Source organism: Aedes aegypti, chromosome 3, assembly GCF_002204515.2.
Source record: "Aedes aegypti strain LVP_AGWG chromosome 3, AaegL5.0 Primary Assembly, whole genome shotgun sequence".
Classification (NCBI taxonomy): domain Eukaryota; kingdom Metazoa; phylum Arthropoda; class Insecta; order Diptera; family Culicidae; genus Aedes; species Aedes aegypti.
In genome coordinates, this window is record NC_035109.1 from 287,242,401 (window position 1) to 287,262,272 (window position 19,872).

The following is a 19,872-nucleotide window of genomic DNA, read 5'->3' on the forward strand; positions in this document are numbered from 1 at the left end:
CAGTCAAGTCATCGTGCAAAAGTTTGGGTTCACCCCTCAGTATGGTGTATCGTGCAAAAGCTTGGCTTCACCTGAACTTACTTAAATCTGTGAAATCTCAAACCAATCATGTACGCGCCATTTTTGTGCGCTCGAAAAAGCTTTAAACTATTAAAATCGGTTGAAAAATGGCAGAGATATTGACAAAAATGATATGCGTGCGGCTCAGGTGAACCCAAACTTTTGCACGATGACTTGACTGACTGTTTCATTGATTTTGAATACTTTCCAGATTTTTTCGCTAAAATTTCGAGGGGGATTCTTCAAAGAATATAAGATTACGATTCTAATGACACTTTGATTTAAAATTTTGGTCGATCCAATGCTGAGGAAATTAGATATGATTTTTCAGTGTGTTTTTTGAAAAATGTAACAACTTCAAGTAAAAATTTAGTATACAAAATTCAAAAAATGTTTTCGAAAAAATATATAGGAAGTAAGAATAACTCTTTGCCTTTCAAATGCGGCTTGAAGAGTTTCAATTGGACGTGTAATCACAGAGATATGGACAGAACACTTTTGTATATTTTTTAGGGGGTGAACCCAAACTTTTGCACGGGAGTTTATATGATTTGAATGATGTCCAATTATTCTTACAGATATTCTTACAAACTCTGGGGAAATTGGTATTAAAATTTCTATTCACATTTATATAACAACTCTATATTTTTAGGTTTCTCAATCGGTGATTCACGGACCTCTAGGGGCCGTGACGACTTCTCATGGGGGGCACAAAGCCACTTTAAATAAGTGAAGATTGTCAAAATTATTTTGTATATTTCCATCATAAAATATATTTACCTCTGCCAATATGAATCATCCGTCCAAACCTGTTATCTATACTCAAAATATTGTTCATCAATCATATAGAAATATTCATTTTGTCGTTCTTAGTACATATACAAAAATCCTTTTTTGGTTTGCACGCCCTAAAAATTGTACAATATCGTTGCATATACAGGAAATGTAAGGATTTCTGACAGAAAATTTTAGATTTTATTACAAATACTACATGAAAAAATTTACTTGTTCCGTATGTACAGTAAAACATTACAATATGTGTAAGATTTTCATGTGAAAAGTATTGCAGTACAGACCCGATTTTGTCAGCCCCTTTTTGCGAAGAACTTTCGGCTATCACAGTTTCATTGTTAAATTTTCTTCAAATTTTAAACCCAGTTAAAATTATAAATATGCATGACAACGTGAAGGAAGAATTCTGATATCTTGTTTACCTTTTGCAGAAGAGCTGAAAAATGATTTGCAAAAGGGGATGACAAAATCTGGTCATCTATCTTTTATTTTGTAATTACTGATTGGGTGTACCGACATAACAAAACTGCATATCGCATACCTTCAAGATGTGCACCTCTCGACTGTGGACTTTGGCTATCACTAGGTGAATCCGTCGGTGGTCGGCTTGGTGAAGAAGCTCAGAGCATAAACAGAGTGGAAGAAAAACTCTCTACGCTGGACTCTGGTGGTCTATGGGGCTGAAGCTAACAAGCTAACGAATTGGTCTTGCGGCATCTACCTACCTCAAAGTTGGTTTTTATTTGCATATATGGGAAAATGCTTTCCGAGACGGTGGTCTTCTTCGCGGTTGACGGAATTAGCGGGCTTCGCTTTGCTCAGCGCTTTGAAGATTTGATTGGAAAGATTAAAAGCAAACGGGCTAGAGTTCAAATTTGAGAGAAAGTGAATTTGGATAAACACTCGATGAGGGTTTGTTTATTTATTAGGATTGCCGAACGTTAAAAAAATACCAATCTCAAAAAATCCAAAAATGGTCTCCCATTTTAATTGCTCTAGACATCCGGAAGCTGTAGTGATAATTGAGCTTGAATTCAATTTTCGATATTCAACAGCATTTGGAATGAAGGCTTGATTATTAAATTAAAAAAAAACTTTAATTTTCCAACATACATTGTTAGAATAATCCAAAGTTATCTGTCAAATCATACATTTCCGGTTAATTTTCAGAACTGGAAGTCTGAAAGACTTCCTGTAAAAGCTGAGGTTTTTCAAGGCAGCATTTTAGGACCAACATTCTCCATGTATGCGAAAATGGAAGAATAAAAGCAATTTAAATTATGACAAAAGGCTTCAAAGTTTACCAATATTTTTTTACTTTATACACATTGTATGGAAGCCAAAAACAAACTTTTTACGAATTATGATATTTTTTCTTAATGAATGAAAAAATTAACAACAAATACTGTTAGAAAGCTAAAAACAGTGAAATATTTCTAAACACTCAATTTAATACTGACCAAAAAGTCACTTATCCCCTTTGCGTTAGAGCCTCTAAAATGATATGATTAAAAAAACATGATAACACGAATTGGACTAATAGGAAATTGACTGGCTGCTCACGTGATACGCGAATCACCCATTTCGTGAATCAAATTTACTACAGATCAATCATAACCGTTGTTTACATAACAGTAATCACGGCTGTCATAAGTCAGCTTTGCGAATCTCGCAAAAAGTGAAAGAAACTTACTTTGTCAGAGAAACAGAAATTGACCGAAGACACACGCCTATTATAATATCAAACGAAAAAGTTTTCGGCTCACAAACCGAATCACTCAATTTAGGATCATCGTTCGTCTAAAATTATACCATATCATATTACATGGCAGAGCAGCCATCGCAAAACGTCGGATATGCAATCACCGTAATCGTACCTCTTTCAAATTGCTCTATACTTCCGAGCCACGAACGCACCCAAATAACAAACCAAGGGGAAACTTTCAATGTCAACGACGGAATAGCACCCAAAAAAACGACAATCACCTCGCATCTACGTAACCGATTCGAAACCGAAATGACAAAAAAGTGAAATGTGATCATCACCATCACGAAGCTACGAAAGTTCATTGCTCGCATTTTGAATTTGGACGATGTTACACGAAACAAACTGGATGAAGCTATTGGGTTGGGTCGGTTTGGGTGATGATGACGCGTTTTGGGACCTGAGCTTATATGACGGTAGGGTGGAGGTACCGGTATTCGTCACCGTGGGTTATGTACCGTTTTACGACAGAAACAAGCAAATATCGTATAGTGCACATTAAACACTTCAAAATGATGTGGCAACATTCTCAATAATCTCAAAGTAGTCTGAAAAAATAATTAGAAAAAGTCTAGAAAATTTAGATTTATGCGCCTTATACGGCCATATTGTGGCTGAATTTCCTCGTTCAACACACTCACAACATTGTAAAGTCTTTTGATTGATTTATAAAAATTATTGTTTCCATTGGGTGGCGAATACTGATACACCTACCCTACCCAAAATAGCACTAACGAGTTTTTGTGAATGGATGAAAACGTCTAATTGGCTATTAATCATCGGTCACTGCAAGAGTGAAGGCAGTTAGATAGTCCTAAACAAAGGTGGATCGCATTTCCAAGATCTGCGTTGGACTTTTACCACAGGTGAAGAACTATGCACAAATTATACGCTTTGCAGTTCACCGGACGATTCGTCTGATTGCGAATCATATTAAACATTAGTTGTATCTTCGAACACAGCAAAAAAAAATCAGTCCCGTTGCAACTATGATGTCCCTAACTAACATTTTTTGAACTCATAAAACCAGCCAAGTGACTACTGAAAATTTATGTCTACCAATCGATAGAACCAGATATAAAATTTAACGAAAAATACCTAAAAGATTGGCCGTGATCTGAATCCTGGTGAGTTAGCTGGTGAGAGTCACGTCCGATACCATTCGGTCATCTCATCATGCTGAAGGAAATGAGTTAAAATCGTTCTTGGAGCGATAATCAGGTGGTTGCCGATCAACGAATGAATTTGGAAGTTGAGAATTAAATGCCGATTCTTAAACTTTAGCATAATCAACGTGCTAACTCCGGAAGTACTGAAGATGACAAACACGCATTTTACGCGCAGCTTGAACGGGAGTACCGTTTTGATTCATATTATGGACAGCTTTTAATTCCGGACACTCTACTTTGTATGGGAAACATTTCATACGAAATGTTTCAATTTTCGGCGTTCAAAAGTTCACAATTTCGAGGCTCGTTTTAATAAGCTATTTTCATTATTAGCTTTGCAAATTTATAATGCACAACTGCCTTAGACGTCTCTTTAGCGGATTAACAATTTTATTTGATGATTTGACTTTTCTATTAATGATTTTCATGAGATGTCCGGAATTCGAATCAAAGTGTCCGGAATATGAGGCAAAAGTGAGGAAGCGTCCGGAATAAGAATCATCAAAAGGCCATTCATTTCGATTTATTTGAATTTTTTTGTAGCGGAAACGTATTCTTCACCCATCATTCGAAAGTTAAAGGTTTCCGGCGCTCGATAACGCTGAGGAATTCTACAGAATGGTTTATTTTGTATGCTCTATGCTGTGCTATACTTACCTAAGGCCTTAGGTGTCCGTAATATGAATCAAAACGGTACGACCGCTGCCCAAGCCACGACGTCAGCCGGTGGGCGCTGAACTTTCCAATAGTCGGTCTGAATTCCTCCTTCTGGCCAACCTGAGCGTTTAAATCTCCAATGATGATTTTAACGTCATGGCTAGGGCAGCTGTCGTACTCGCGTTTGAGCTGCGCGTAAAAAGCGTCTTTACCATCATCAGTGCTTCCGGAGTAAGGGCTGTGCACGTTTATTATGCTGAAGTTGAAGAACCGGCCTTTGAGCCTCAACTTGCACATTCTCTCATTGATCGGCCATCACCCGATCACGCACCTCTGCATATCACCCATCACTATAAAAGCTGTTCCCAGCTCGTTTGTTGCCGCAGCTCTGGTAGATGGTATGGTTACCTCTAAACGTTCGCATTCTTCCAACACTACAATGCCGACTCCGTGGTCCTCCAGCACGTCGGCGAGTATGCGTATGCTCCCGATGTAGTTGAGAGATTTACAGTTCCACGTACCGAACTTCCAATCACTATTCCCTTTTCGTCGCTGCGGTCTTCGCCGATTGTCCCGGTTTGTATTCTCTCGTTGATTATTCCTTACTTGATTTTTTTACGGCTGGCACCAACCCCCTAGATTTCCGGAGGACCATTCCCCCTAAATGTTTGGAGGGCCATAGTGCACAGTTTAGCGAGTCCTTCTCTGGCACTCGGACGATGATCAGCCGCCCCTGACATGGGGAACAGATGCTGTTGTGAGCCGCTCCTAACATGGAGTACAGACGCTCCAGGTTTGCAGAAGCAAAAGCAAAACCAAAACCCCCCCTTCCCTGTCAGCATACGACCAAAGTTCCCACCAGGGTTGGTTACTCGATCTTCCCTAAAGTTATTCGTACCCCGGCCAGTACCACGAGGAGATAGGGATAGGAATTGCTGGGCAAAGGGGTCTATTTTATTCCTGTAGGTACGCGAGGTACCAATGGTACGCCATGCCCAGCCATTTACCAACCAACTTTTTTTTGATATAGTATTTGTAGAAAGCGATTTGTATGCTAGTTTTGTACGTGGTTTTGGAAAGGTGAATTGTATTTTGAACTGTGATATTGAATATCGCATATATTTAAGTGAACTATTGAATTTTAGTTCATATTGACAATGAAAGAATATAAAATTTAATGAGAAATAAATTGACACGGATAATGAATTAAAGTTGAAGAATATAAAAAAAATAATATATGTGATTATATTACAATTTACGTACGTTTATGTTTAATAAATCTTAAAATAATATTCACAAAAAAGTGACCATGCTACATGCTGGACGACTAGACGGACTTTCTTCGATGGATCACCGGCTCGGATACTCTGCTTCACGTCCCATACAATTGAAGGTTTCCATTCGTTCCAAGCTCGATCGCCTTGTCTCACAAGTTGACCGATTGCAGGGAGTGCTGTGTCGGTGATTTCCTCCAAACGATCCGATGCGCGCCGAGTCAAAGAGAGAGTGTTGTTACGGCTGTTCTTCGAAAGAATTCGGATCGCTGTCCTCGCTGCGCACTGAACCACCAGCAATTCAAATAGTACGGTGTCCGCTTCGGCCATGATCGAGTTTATCGGACTAGTAATAAAAGCTCCGGAATCAAACCGAACCATTTTATTATATGCCGGAGCAAGGATCTACAAAGCTGCTGGTCCTCCTCGGCTCACCAATCCGATTCCGTACGTCAGCTTTGCAGTGACTAAGGCCAATCTGACTTGTAGCGTAGCAGACTTGTCCGATTGCCTGAGGGTAATTTGGCTCCGATCATCTGGAGCATTCTTAGGCGTGACTCACATGCTTTCTTCGCAATCTTGCAATGGGGCTAGATTGCCAACGTATGATCCAGAGTGATACCTAGAACCCACAACCGGTTGGTTTTCGGGATGGAGACTTATTCAACGAGAACATTCCTCGCCGGCTCCCGACGCGCTTTCGGGCTGCAGTAGAATTGCGAACCCAACACTCTTTGCCCATTTACAGACAGCCTTCACGGCTGGTATTCATAATAGTGCTGCTTCTACCTTTAGATCACCTCGTGTTCGTCCGTCAAGATGCTCCCATTATTATCACTACGCCTTTGTGGGATGCATTGAGTTCCAAACGGCGCTTTTTGTTCCGGAATAGGCGGGTTTGCTGTTTCCGTTCAGTCTGTACCGTTTCACGTTTTTCCACGTACGTAAGCTTCAGCATCGCGGCACACGTTGCATTTTTCTCCTCCAACACATCTTTGCATTCCTCGTCAAACCAATCGTTTCTTGAAGTTCGTTTCTTTCGGCAGCATCGCTAATTATTGCTTTGCCTGTACTCCTGCAGCTCCATCGAGTTCGCCTTCACCCGACAACGCTGCTATATTGTACCGATGCGGGATTTGTTACCACACATCGTTGATGACAGATAGTTTCGTGCGCCGTTTCACAATCACCAGGCTTCTCCGACAATATCGAAGTCAGGACCAATCGTGGCACTGACATCGACTCTCACCACTATCTGGTGATGGTACAACGTAGAGTACCGACGGCCGCCCCGGTATGATCTAGAGCGGCTTAAGCAACCGGATGTCGCCAATGCGTAAGCGCAGTACCTTGAGGCTGCACTACAGGAAGAAGGTTTGCCGTGTAGTTTCCGGCTTATAGAATTGAACTACGGACGACCAGTTCCGGTGGTAAGAGTCCATCAAACGGGGTAACCCCAATTGAAGGTGTCAAGCGAAAAACCGTGCTGAGGAATGAATGGTCGAAGGGGTAAAAAAGATGTTCGGCTATAAACGGAGCCTGTAGGGCACCTGGGCACCCCTCACAGTATTTTGTCCCTTACCGCGTTAACGCAGGGCTCTGGCGTGGTGGACCTCTTTTCCCGTGCTACTCGTGGGATTCAATAATGAGTACAATTTCTAATCTAAACAATAGTAGTAGTGCAGGTAGTAGCAGTAGTAGGGAAGCGAACCCCTTCGCAAGAAGTGGGTTAGCTAGGTCTCCGTTGAGGAGAGTGGAAGGAGGAGGAGGCAGCAGTGCACGTAGTGCCAGTGCTGGAAACCATATTTCATCCCCGGCTAACGCATCGGGTGAGGTTATGGATGGAGCGTGGTTGATGAGGGCCATCAATAAAAGTAGAGATGGGCTCTCTGCGATGGAAGTGGCTGCACAGCAGCTCGACTCCATAATTGACGTCCTCGAAGTCTAACATCAGCAAGGACCTCAAGCAGGCCCTGTTCAGACTTCGTAAGTCAATGTTGACGGCCAAACAGAACCATGCTGAACCCATGGCGACTGTGGCTGCGGCAGAGCCCGTGGAATTGAAGGTGCCGAAGTCTACCCAGACGGAGCCCTTCGTCTTCGCGGGTAGCCCCAAAAGCGCGGAAGCGAACGCTTACAACAAGCAATCGCAGAAGCGCGCGAGGCAGCCGTCAGGGGAGGAGCTACCCGGCAGCGCTCGTAAGGCCAGGCGGATACTAACCCCGAAAACCGGCAGAAGTGCCGGAAAATCGGACCCCAGCCAGGCGTCCCGGAAAGCCGAGAAGGGTGGGCCCGAAAAGGCTGGCCCCTCACGGAGTGATGGGAACAGGGGGTTGCGACCTTTGAGAGGTCCTCCATCACCACAGGTTAGGGCGGACCAGGGGGGGACGCCCCCTGGACAACCGTAGTGAGGAAGAACAAGAAGAAGAAACAGGAGAATCAGGAGCGCAGGGATACCAGGCCTAAGAAAGGTAGGAGGGTAGGTGCCAAGCGCGAAAAGGGTGATGCGATCATCATCAAGACGGAAGAGTCCAAGTACTCGGAAGTCCTGAAGGCAATGCGCAGTGACGCGAAGCTTGCGGATCTAGGAGCCGACGTACGCAGTGTCAGACGCACTCGTACAGGTGAAATGATCCTCGAGCTTAAGCGCGACAAGGAGCGCAAGGGCGCCGCCTACAAAAGTTTGGCGGAAGAGGTCCTTGGCGCTGGTGTTGAAGTGAGGGCTCTGACGCAGTCAGTGACTCTGAAGGTGATGAACCTTGACGAGATCACCAACGCAGAAGAGCTCGTCACGGCACTGCGGCAACAGTTCGAAGTTCAGGTGCCCACCACCGCCGTTCAGCTACGGAAAGGTCCGGCAGGTACTCAGGTGGCCTTAATACACCTACCTGTGGCGGACGCAAATAAGTCCGCTAAGGTAGGTAAGATCAAGGTTGGTTGGTCAGTATATTCACTGAATATACATGAGCAACCGGTGATCTGCTTAAGGTGTAGGGAACCAGGACACAAGTCCTGGGGCTGTAAAGGCCCTGATAGGACCAAGTTGTGCAGGCGTTGTGGTGAGGAAGGTCATGAGGCACTAGGCTGCAAGAACCCTCCCAAGTGCTTGATTTGTTCCGGCAAGTCCGTGAACAACAATCACCCAACGGGAGGCTCAAGGTGCCCGACCTTCAAACGAGCCATTAACGAAAAGTCACAGTGCAGGTAACGCAGCTGAACCTGAACCACTGTGACGCAGCTCAGCAACTGCTGTATCAGTCAGTTGCTGAGTGGGGGACGGACATCGCCATCATATCGGACCCATACCGAGTACCCGCCGGCAACGGCAACTGGGTCGTGGATGGATCCGGAAAAATGGCGGCGATATGAACAACGGGTAAATACCCTGTCCAGCAGTTGGTGTCTACTACCTAGGAGGGTTTCGTGATCGCCAAGGTAAACGGGGTCCTCTTCTGTAGCTGCTATGCGCCTCCGAGTTGGTCGACCGAGCGGTTCACGCAGATGCTGGACTGTATGACGACCGCGCTGACAGGGCGAAGGCCAGTTGTAATAGCGGGTGACTTCAATGCCTGGGCCGTGGAATGGGGAAGCCGTAACACGAACCAGCGAGGTCAAATCCTGCTAGAGGCACTGGCCGTGCTAGATGTCAATCTGGCTAATGTTGGTACCAAAAGTACCTTCAGCCGTAACGGAGCGGAGTCGATTATCGACGTTACTTTTAGTAGTCCTGGCCTAACGAGTAGTTCGAATTGGAGGGTAGACAATGCCTACACTCACAGCGACCACCTGGCCGTTCGCTACAGTATCGACTACAACAACAGCAGGCAGCGGGTTGAGGAAGCGGCTAGGTCAAGGCCAAGCCCTCGTAGGTGGAAGACATCGTACTTCAATGATGAAGTACTTAGGGAGGCGCTCCGCCGTGAGCGTAACCTACTCGGCCTAAGCGGGGACGAACTGGTAGCGGTGCTTACTCGGTGCTATGCGATGCGACCATGCCTAGAAAAGTCCACCCTAGGAATGGGAGACCACCGACGTACTGGTGGACTCAAGCTATTGCGAACCTGCGCCGTGCCTGCCTACGGGCCAGGAGACGGATGCAGCGAGCACGTACCGAGCAGGAGCGTGAAGAACGACGGGCGGTGTTCACCGCTGCCAAAGTCGCGCTGAAGTCCGAGATAAGGGCAAGCAAAAAGGCCTGCTTCGAGGGACTCTGTCAGAGTGCCAACGCGAACCCGTGGGGTGATGCCTATAGGATCGTTATGGCGAAGACAAGAGGTGCAATTGCTCCTACGGAGCAATCTCCACAGATGCTGGAGGGGATCATCGAGGGGCTCTTCCCGCGCCACAACCCTAGCCCATGGCCTCCTTTGTAGGACAGCCGGGGATTGGGGCTGGCGATGAGGATAGAGTAACCGATGAGGAACTTGTAGGGATTGCAAAATCCCTAAGCATGGGGAAGGCACCAGGTCCGGACGGAGTTCCAAACCTGGCCCTCAAAGCCGCAATCTTGGAGGCTCCCGGTATGTTCAGATCTGCCATGCAGATATGCCTGGACGAGGGAGTATTTCCAGATGCGTGGAAGAGGCAGAGCCTGGTACTATGGCCAAAGGCGGGGAAACCACCCGGTGACCCGTCGGCGTATAGACCAATATGCCTGATTGACACGGTGGGGAAGGTGCTCGAGAAGATCATCCTCAACAGACTGTCGAGGTACACCGAGGGTGTAAATGGTCTCTCAGGCAACCAGTTCGGCTTCCGGAAAGGGAGGTCCACCGTAGACGCTATTCTGACGGTTAAGAAAACCGCTGAGATAGCACTCCAGCGTAAGAGGAGGGGTATTCGCTACTGCGCAGTAGTGACTCTGGATGTAAGGAACGCATTTAATAGTGCCAGTTGGGCGGCTATTGCTGATGCGCTCCTGCGTCTGGGGATACCCGAGTACCTGTACAAGATTCTCGGAAGTTACTTCCATAATCGGGTATTAGTCTATGACACAGAGCTTACCTTCGGTAGCCATGTCGATTATGCCTGCAAGATAGCCTCCACAGCTATTGTGGCACTGTCCCGGATGATGTCCAATAGCTCTGCGGTGTACGCCAGTAAGCGTAAGCTTCTGGCCAGTGTCGCCTCGTCCATACTGAGGTATGGTGGCCCGGCTTGGGACACGGCTTTGAGTACCGATAGCTACCGTAGCAAGCTAGAGAGTACTTATAGGCTAATGTGCCTGAGGGTTGCGAGCGCGTACCGTACCGTGTCACACGATGCACTCTGTGTCATCACCGGTATGATGCCTATTGGTATCCTTATCATGGAAGACATAGAGTGCTTCGAAAGGCGCGGCACAAGAGGCATACGCAGGACTGCCAGACTGGCCTCCATGGTCAAATGGCAGCGTGCGTGGGACAGTTCCACCAAGGGAGTGTGGACTCACAGGTTGATTCCGAGGTTGGATATCTGGGTCAATAGGCGCCATGGGGAACTAACATTCCACCTAACACAGGTCCTTTCGGGCCATGGATGCTTTAGACAGTATCTACACCGTTTCGGTCATGCGGGTTCTCCCGAATGTCCAGTTTGTGCAGGTTTAGAGGAAACGGCGGAACACGTTTTGTTCGTGTGCCCGCGTTTCCGCACAATGCGTGACCGCATGTTTGCCATATGCGGTCGGGACACGACTCCGGACAATTTGGTCCAGAGGATGTGTGAAGACGAGTTTGGCTGGAATGGCGTTTCATCGGCTATCACCCACATCGTCTCGGAACTCCAAAGGAGGTGGTGTGTGGACTCGAGGAGTGACTAGTGCAGACGCTAAACAACAGGTGGTCCAAGGGTTCGCAGTCGGCTACTTAGGTCATACCGGTGCCCTACGGTCGAAGTCGACCCTTACAGCGATTAAGTGGCCGCGGGGAGAACATCCTGGTAGCACTGCTGTCGTGGCGTCGGCCTAGTGGGTTGGATACGAGCCTCTGGTTGTTCGGGGCAGGTGGAGGCCCCTTTGTCAGCAATCCCAGCTGGTGCTAGCTGATAGGGCCTGAGCCTTCAGTAGGTCAAATTGCGAAGCCCGCAGTATCAGTTCTTGATACCTGCGGTGCAGCTGGGCGCGGGCTTAGTAGTCGACCCTGCCCGCCATCAGCGGACAACGGGAGGTGAGGACCACCCGGGAAGCTGGCAATGCGCCAGCATGCTACCCAAGTAGCACGCGAAACATCTTCCAAAGAAATGCTTTTCAAAAATGGTTTCAATCACGTATCAATAAAAGCATCTGTAACTTATCTGGTTCTAGTTCGGTTCCATATCAATATCAAGGATCATAAAGTTTCATTGCCGATCCAATGAACATGCATTTCACTCCTTGTTTGACGTTCAACATATTTGAAATGACAAGATTTGCTGCAAATGTCCCTTGCAAATAGCAATAAAGTCAAATTTATCAAGATGTTTTCAGCAACATTTCAAACAAACTCTTGAAACTTCTCCCAAAATGCCGGTTTTAATGTTGTGTTTCACATTACTTTCATTTAAAGCATCCGCAACTTGCATTCAATTTTCGTTCCCATAGAAGATTCATCTCAGTTGCGAGAAAGTTGCACTAAACTTCGTGTATGACAGCTAGAAGTTTGTTTGTTTCAATCCAGTTGCGATATGGTTGAGTTGCACCTTACGAATCATCTAACAAAGAAAACATGGTCTAGCAACAGTTTGTTTGTTTAAAAGGTGTTTCTCAAGTGTTGCGCGGAAGTTTTTGCGAAAAGTTAAGATTATTTCAGGCGTGGCCTAATTTCGCCAATAATGAACTTGTATTCCGAACGGTGCAGTCAAGTTATAAGCAACAGCTTTGATCAATGGGCCATGTGGTCGCTTTTATAGTGCATTGGCGAAGCAATTGTTTGTAGAGCTGGTGGAGTAGTGAGTAGAGGTAAAGATTGGTGATCTTGAGGTCGGAAGTTTGATACTCGTTCATGTTTATGTTTTCATTTTTTTTTCTTTTAAGTATTTTGCAACAAACAAGCAATTTCGATATTACTTAAATTTGTTGCAAACAGACTCCGCCTTGCGCTTTTTGCGTTGCTATTCAGTGCAATTGTAAGTCATATTTTCACCAATTGACAAATCTGATTAGTTTCAAGAGAGAATTTTATTCTTGAGTTGTAACAAACTGTGCTGCTTGGGTACCTTGGTGGACCCCCCTAAGCGTGTCATCGATGTTCGTTGCTGCATGGCTACGCAGCTAACCTGGAGGATGCGATATGCAATAGCCCCTCTCCGAAGCAATGCCTTCTTGGTGGTCCCGGAGAGACGAAGGGTTTGGCGGCAATGGAAATGGTTTAGTGGGTCGGGGGTGTAGTCCTGTTTACTGCTTGCATGTAGTAAATGGTCTTCAACCCCACACTCCCGGACCTCGGTCCGGAGTCTGTTGAGCAGAATATCCCCCCATTGCTTAGAAAAAAAAAAAAAAAAAAAAAAAACAGGAAGAAGGTGAGCTGGATGACGCCCCTCTTGAGGACTGCTGGAAAGCAGTGAAGACAGCCATCAACAATGCAGCTGAGAGCAACGTCGGGTACGTGGGACGGAGTTGGTGGAACGATTGGTTCGACGAGGAATGTAGGCAGATTATGGAGGATAAGAATGCAGCGCGGGCGGTCATGCTGCAGCAAGGGACCCGGCAGAACGTGGAGCGGCAACAGCAGACCCGCCTCTTTCGGGAGAAAAAACGCCGTCTGGAAGAGACGGAATGCGAGGAGATGGAACGGCTGTGCCGGTCTCAAGAAACACGTAAGTTCTATCAGAAGCTCAACGCATCCCACAACGGCTTCGTGCCGCGAGTCGAGATGTGCAGGGATAAGGATGGGAGCATTTTGACGGACGAGCGTGAGGTGATCGAAAGGTGGAAGCAGCATTTCAACGAGCAACTGAATGGCGCTGAAAGCACAGGCAATGAAGGACGGGACAACGAAGGAAATGCCTCCGTCAGTACTGCGGAGGATGGAAACTAACCAGCCCCCCACTTTGAGGGAGGTTAAGGATGCCATTAACCAGCTCAAAAACAATAAAGCTGCTGGTGAGGATGATATCGGAGCTGAACTCATAAAAATGGGCCCGGAGAGGCTGGCCATTTGTCTGCACTAGCTGACAGGCACAATCTGGGAAACAGAAAAGCTACCGGAGGAGTGGAAGGAAGGGGTAATATGCCCCGTCTACAAGAAAGGCGACAAGTTTGATTATGAGAACTTTTGAGCGATCACCATTCTACATGCGGTCTACAAAGTAGACAAAGTCTACAGATCTTTACTGTACGGCAAATCCTCCAAAAATGTCGTGAATACCAGGTAGAAACGCATCATCGATTTCAAGGCGGCATACGATACGTACGCGTAGAGCAATGGAAAATCATAGACGAGAACAGCTTTCCCGGGAAGGTCACGAGACTGATAAGAGCGACGATGGAAGGTATGCAAAATTGTGTTTCAGGCGAACATTCCAGGTCGTTTGGATCCCACCGGGGACTACGACAAGGTGATGGACTTTCGTGCCTGTTGTTCAATATTGCGCTAGAAGGTGTTCTGCGGAGAGCCGGGCTTAAGGTGAAGATGAATCGAAGCCAAACCTCAAATTTTCAAGAGCACGGATCTGGAGAACCGAACATCCGTTTGAGCTGAAAAGTTAATCGATTGGTCACCACCAGCGAGTGACCAATCGATTAGGTTTTCAACTCAAACGGATGTTTGGTGCTCCAGATCCGTGCTCTTGAAAATTTGAGTTTTGGCTTCGATTTATCTTCACCTTAACAGTCGGCGTACGATTTTTACGAGATCCAATCAATTTGTTTGCTTCGCGGATGATATGGACATTGTCGGCCGAACATTTGAATAGGTGGCAGACCTGTACAGTGTACACCCGCCTGAAACGCGAGGCAGCGAAAGTTGGTGGTGAATGCGTCCAAGACAAAGTATATGCTAGCTGGTGGGGCCGAGCGCGACAGGGCTCGCCTAGGTAGCAGTGTTAGGATAGACGGGGATACGTTTGAGGTGGTTGACGAGTTCGTCTACCTTGGATCCTTGCTGACGGCTGACAATAACGTTAGCCGTGAAACACGGAGGCGCATCATCAGTGGAATTCGGGCCTACTATGGCCCCACAAGAAGCTGCGGTCAAAAAAGATTCACACCCGCATCAAATGTACCATGCACAAAACGCTCATTAGGCCGGTAGTCTTCTACGGGCATGAAACGTGGGCGATGCTCGAGGATGACTTGCAAGCACTGCAGAACGTCGGTGCTTAGGAAGATCTTTTGCGGTATGAAGGAAAACGGTGTGTGGCGGCCAAGGAAGGTCAAGCTGGAAGGATACGATAGGCAGGGCATGTTGCAAGAATGCCGGACAGCAACCCTGCAAAGATGGTGTTCGCTTCGGATCCGGTTGGTACAAGAAGGCGTGGAGCGCAACGAGCTAGGTGGGCGGATCAAATGCGTATCGATTTGGCGAGCGTGGGGTAGAACGAAGGCTGGAGAGATGCGGCCACGAATCGAGTATTATGGCGTGAAATTGTTGATTCAGTGTTATCTGTTTAGATGTTAACTAAATAAATAAAATTAACTATACTGGAAACATGTGTGAAATTGAATCCAATACTAAGCACAATAATTTTATTTTTCGACTCATTCTGGTTCGAATTCGTCTGTTTGTATCGTTGTAGGTTGTCATTGTTTACTCAACGTTCGACTAGCAGCAAAGAAAACGCGTCATTACTGAATACTGCTAAACGTCAGCGGAATGATCCCACAGTTTGTCTGTTCCTTAAATATTATTGTTACCGTTAACTTGACCAAACTGCGAGTTTTGGGATTCCCCAAAGCTTGTATAGAAAATTCAGAAGAATCCATGAATTTGTTAAAACGCCTTCTTGCCCACCGGATCCAACGCGAACACCATCTTTGCAGGGTTGCTGTTCGACGAAATACAAATGGATTTAGAGGGATTATTGTGAAAAAAGGTAAAAAACATCGGATTTTTGAAACTTGCATAACTCCTCTCCACGATGAACCACCCTCCTTTCTGAATTTTCTTATTAATTTCAGTAAACTTCAATCAAATTTGCTTTCCAAAACTGCCGAAAAATCGAAAATCTGTTCAAATTTGGCGAAGTTAATACAAAATATTTTAAAATCATAATCAGATATCCTAAACCTAGAAAACATTGAGTGTCTGTGATGCGGCCGAAATCTTAAATCTTCCCCTGGAATACGGTGCTACTCTGAATTTGTTTCTTGACATTTTCGTCGATCGAATCCGATTATGTTTTGAGAGTTGTTGTAAAGTAAAACTGATGGAATGATGTATTTTTTGCTGTGTACATTGCAACTTTGTTTTGGAAGTTTCGTGGCAATTAAAGCAATCTATAAATCCTTCAAAACCCTCATCTATCACAACTGGTCAGCCCATCAATTGTCGGAAATGATCGGAATTCCAAATGGACCTCTCAAGCAAGCCACCACTCCATACTAATGCCGAGTAATTCGATTCAACGCTTATTAACTTGACATTTATCGCTACACCACAGGTACAAATAATCACTTACGTTAAACGATTCCAACGACTGCGGAGGCCCAACGCAAAATTAGCCAAACTTTTCAAGATACATTCATGCACAGACCAGAAAAGTGAAACCGGTGAAATGTCTTATTAAAATTTTACCCATCATAATAACCCTCAACCCCCCGAAGCTTCAGTCCAGCTCCCCAAAACGAAACATATTTTGTGTGTTTTATTTGCCCCAAACGTAAACGCATCGAGCGATTCGATCGTCGGACCAACAAACCGTTTCGATGGGCGATGCAGATAGGTAGGTAGTCACGATCAGTTTGGATGCTCGGACGCTATCCAAATGGGTGTGACTTTCCTTTTCCTCGACCGTAATCTGAACCCAATCGAAAGCGAGCGGTGATTTGGAGATGTGTGTCTTAGGAGATGGTAAAATAATGAAGTGAATCCCAAACTATAAGATTTCTTGAAATACAACAATATTTGAAATTTAACTTTCTAACTTAACCAATTTTATGATAAAGTATCGTTTTGACTCATATTCCGAACACCTAAGGCCAACAGTAACTTTAAATGCATCTGATGGGCAAAAAATTGGTTGATATTCATGTAAATTTTAATTTCTTCGGAAAGTCTAACTGTTAGCTGTTGGGTGTACCGATAATCATGTTGATTTAGTTAGTTTTAGTATTGTTTTTACGTAAAAGTATGGAACAACATAGCGGCCCAAATAGCCGTAGCGGTAAACGCGCAGCTATTCAGCAAGACCAAGCTGAGGGTCGTGGGTTCGAATCCCACCGGCCGAGGATCTTTTCGGGTTGGAAATTTTCTCGACTTCCCAGGGCATAGAGTATCTTCGTTACTGCCACACGATATACGCACGCAAAAATGGTCATTGGCATAGTAAGCTCTCAGTTAATAACTGTGGAAGTGCTCATAAGAACACTAAGCTGAGAAGCAGGCTCTGTCCCAGTGGGGACGTAACGCCAGAAAGAAGAAAAAAAAGATGGAACAACATTTTAATTCAAATGCCGATTCTGTCTCATATTCCGAACACCTTGATTCAAATTCCGAACAGCACGAATAAATCGTAATCAAATTAATAATTTCGCATATAAACTTATCTCAGCTTGTTCTACTGATCTCAAACTAGAGAATCATCACTAATCCCGCGAAATAAATTATATTGGAGACGTTAAAATTTAATTGAAATTGACTACCATTTCCTTGTTATTTGGTGACATATTTCAGTGAAACATTTCAACCAAATCGCCATACGAAAACCGAGTGTTCGAAATATGAGTCTGTTCTAAATTTGAGACAAAGGGATGGTACACAAATTATGTCACGCTAAATTTCGACTTTTTCGACCACCCCCCCCCCTTCGTCACACTTTTTGTATGAGTCCTCCGAAAATTTTGTAAGGATTGTCACGCTTGGCTCGACCCCCCCCCTGGAGCGTGACGTAATTTGTGCATGACCCCAAAAGGGTATTCAATAATCAAAGTAATCCCAAAACCAACTTTCGATATTATGACAAACTATACAGTCAGTGACAATAGTTAGTAACCAAATGCAATTTTTCCATATAAAATGCCCAAGTATAGGGCTTTGTTTCTCAGCTTCTGGTTGTCAGATTTGACTGATTTTTCGATCTCAAGAGACAGAAAGAAGTTTCTCATGGGTCCTTTTGAAAAGTTACGCGAGAATTGCCTGTCTTTTCCATAGTAATTCCCATACAAATTTTGAAGGTTATTCTCCCCTTCAAGTCGCATAAAAGATCTTCCCCAAACTAACATTGAACTTACCTTCAACCAAGGGTCTCGACGACCTTTGGCGCTTCCTAGTCTCCGTTGCAGTCTATGGCTTTTCGCGCTCCCCCAATGCACCTTAATCCGTACCCATTGAAACCGGTTCCAGCTGCAACGAACTCGAGCCTAGTTCCGAATGAGTCATGCTCTTGCACGAAGCCAAGTGCCGTACCGTTGCTGGTTGACTGCTGGAAACCAAGTCAACGACGCAAAACTGCACGCACTGTCACACGGTCTGAAATTGAATCGAGGGAAAAAACAGTACAACAATTGAGTCGGCCGTTAATGAAATTATTAAGAGTAATTAAACGCGGGAAAACTCCCCAGTCAATGTCAATGTCGTTCCAAATCCAATCCGGTTGTCAACGACCGACAACATGACGGTCACGGCTTCGGATTTGTTTGTCTTGGCGGTGCGATGCGTTGCAGAAAAGCCGACGTGACGGACCTTAAGTAAAAGTAAGAAGTAGGGGGAGATTGTTCAAAATGCTCTCACGAATTAAAATGGCTCAAATTAACCTGATGATGAAAGTAATATTTCTCCAACCGAAACACAGAGAACACATTTTCATCGAAAAATATTAAGTTTTCATAGAAAAAAAAAACTGCTTTAGAAGTTTCGATGATGCCGATGATTACAATGCCGGATTCTTGAACGTCAAATTAGCATTTTGAACCATCCTGCCCTACTCCTACCCACCCGACGACGGGCCACCAACGGAGAAACCTCAGCGCACTTCCACCGCTCCGAAGGCCTATTTTCATTTCCCGCGAGGTTCGGCACAATTATGCATGCATTTTACTGTCGGTACACGCAGGCACACACTTTACACTTAGGTACAGCCAACAGGTGTAAATGTGCGAAAAATTTCCCTATGGGTTGCCGGGTTTTAGCTGGTAAAGTGCTTTCGCTTTCTCGTGCCCATTCCTAGGCTGTTGAATGAAATCGTTTGTTTTTCGAATTAGTGCCACAAAGTGTTGGGGAAAATTGATTGATTATGGTGCTGAAGGTTTGGCGGTAGCGGTTGGAAGTTGCAATTGAAATGCAGTTATTTAGGAAAATTAAGATCATTTTCCGAAGATTGTTCGAGGAGATTGATAAGCCCGGAAGAAGGTAACGGTCAGTAGAACACTGATGAAATAGGATGAAAAACAGTACATTAAGAATCGCAAAGTGCTCACAACGATTTGGAGTTGAATAATCTCGTATAGAGTAGGCACTTAGAACATGTGCTTTAGACTTTTCGTTGAACCCTTTAGCGAAAGCTAGCGGTGTAATCCTTTTTGGTCACCGTCTTGGGAAAAAAAACCTCTCGAAGGTCACGTCTTCTTTCGTTTATTCACTGCACATGGTTGCAACTACAAACAAAGGGAAGAGTGAATCTCTGAATTCACAACTTCCTCCCAAAAAAAAACCGGGATTAAAAACTGTCACTAAATATGGCAGAAATGGAATAAAGGACGTTTTTCCGGAATGCGAACTTTCTACCAAGGGTGAAATGAATAATGTTAATAATTACATAGAAATGAGCAATAAGTTCAATGCTCTAGAAAAATTTTTCGAACACCAAATCGACGCAGTCTCTAGCCCAGGCTCTTTGATTCAAGTGAGGAAGCAAAGAGTGCCGCCTATCGTGGTCAGTTGTTCTAAATTTGGAGGATTTAGTTACGAGATCATGAACTCCATTAGGGGAATCAAGGTCTTCTTCCAAATCGCAAAGAAAGGAGACTGTCGCGTTTTGCCGGAAACTCTTAAAGATCGCGAACTTCTTCTCAAACTTCTTGAAGAGAAGAAGCACATTTTTA

The 19,872-nt window shown here is 45.0% G+C and overlaps 1 protein-coding gene across 2 annotated transcripts in view; it reads right to left on the reverse strand.

Moving 5' to 3' along the window:
* Window positions 1-19,872, reverse strand: part of LOC5572723 (myosin-IIIb) — a 396,695-nt gene that overhangs the window by 276,140 nt on the left and 100,683 nt on the right. For both annotated transcript variants that reach the window (XM_001660491.2, XM_021851363.1), the window contains exon 2: window positions 18,064-18,301. The gene's annotated coding sequence lies outside the window, so the exon portion shown is untranslated. The remainder of the gene's footprint in view (window positions 1-18,063; window positions 18,302-19,872) is intronic.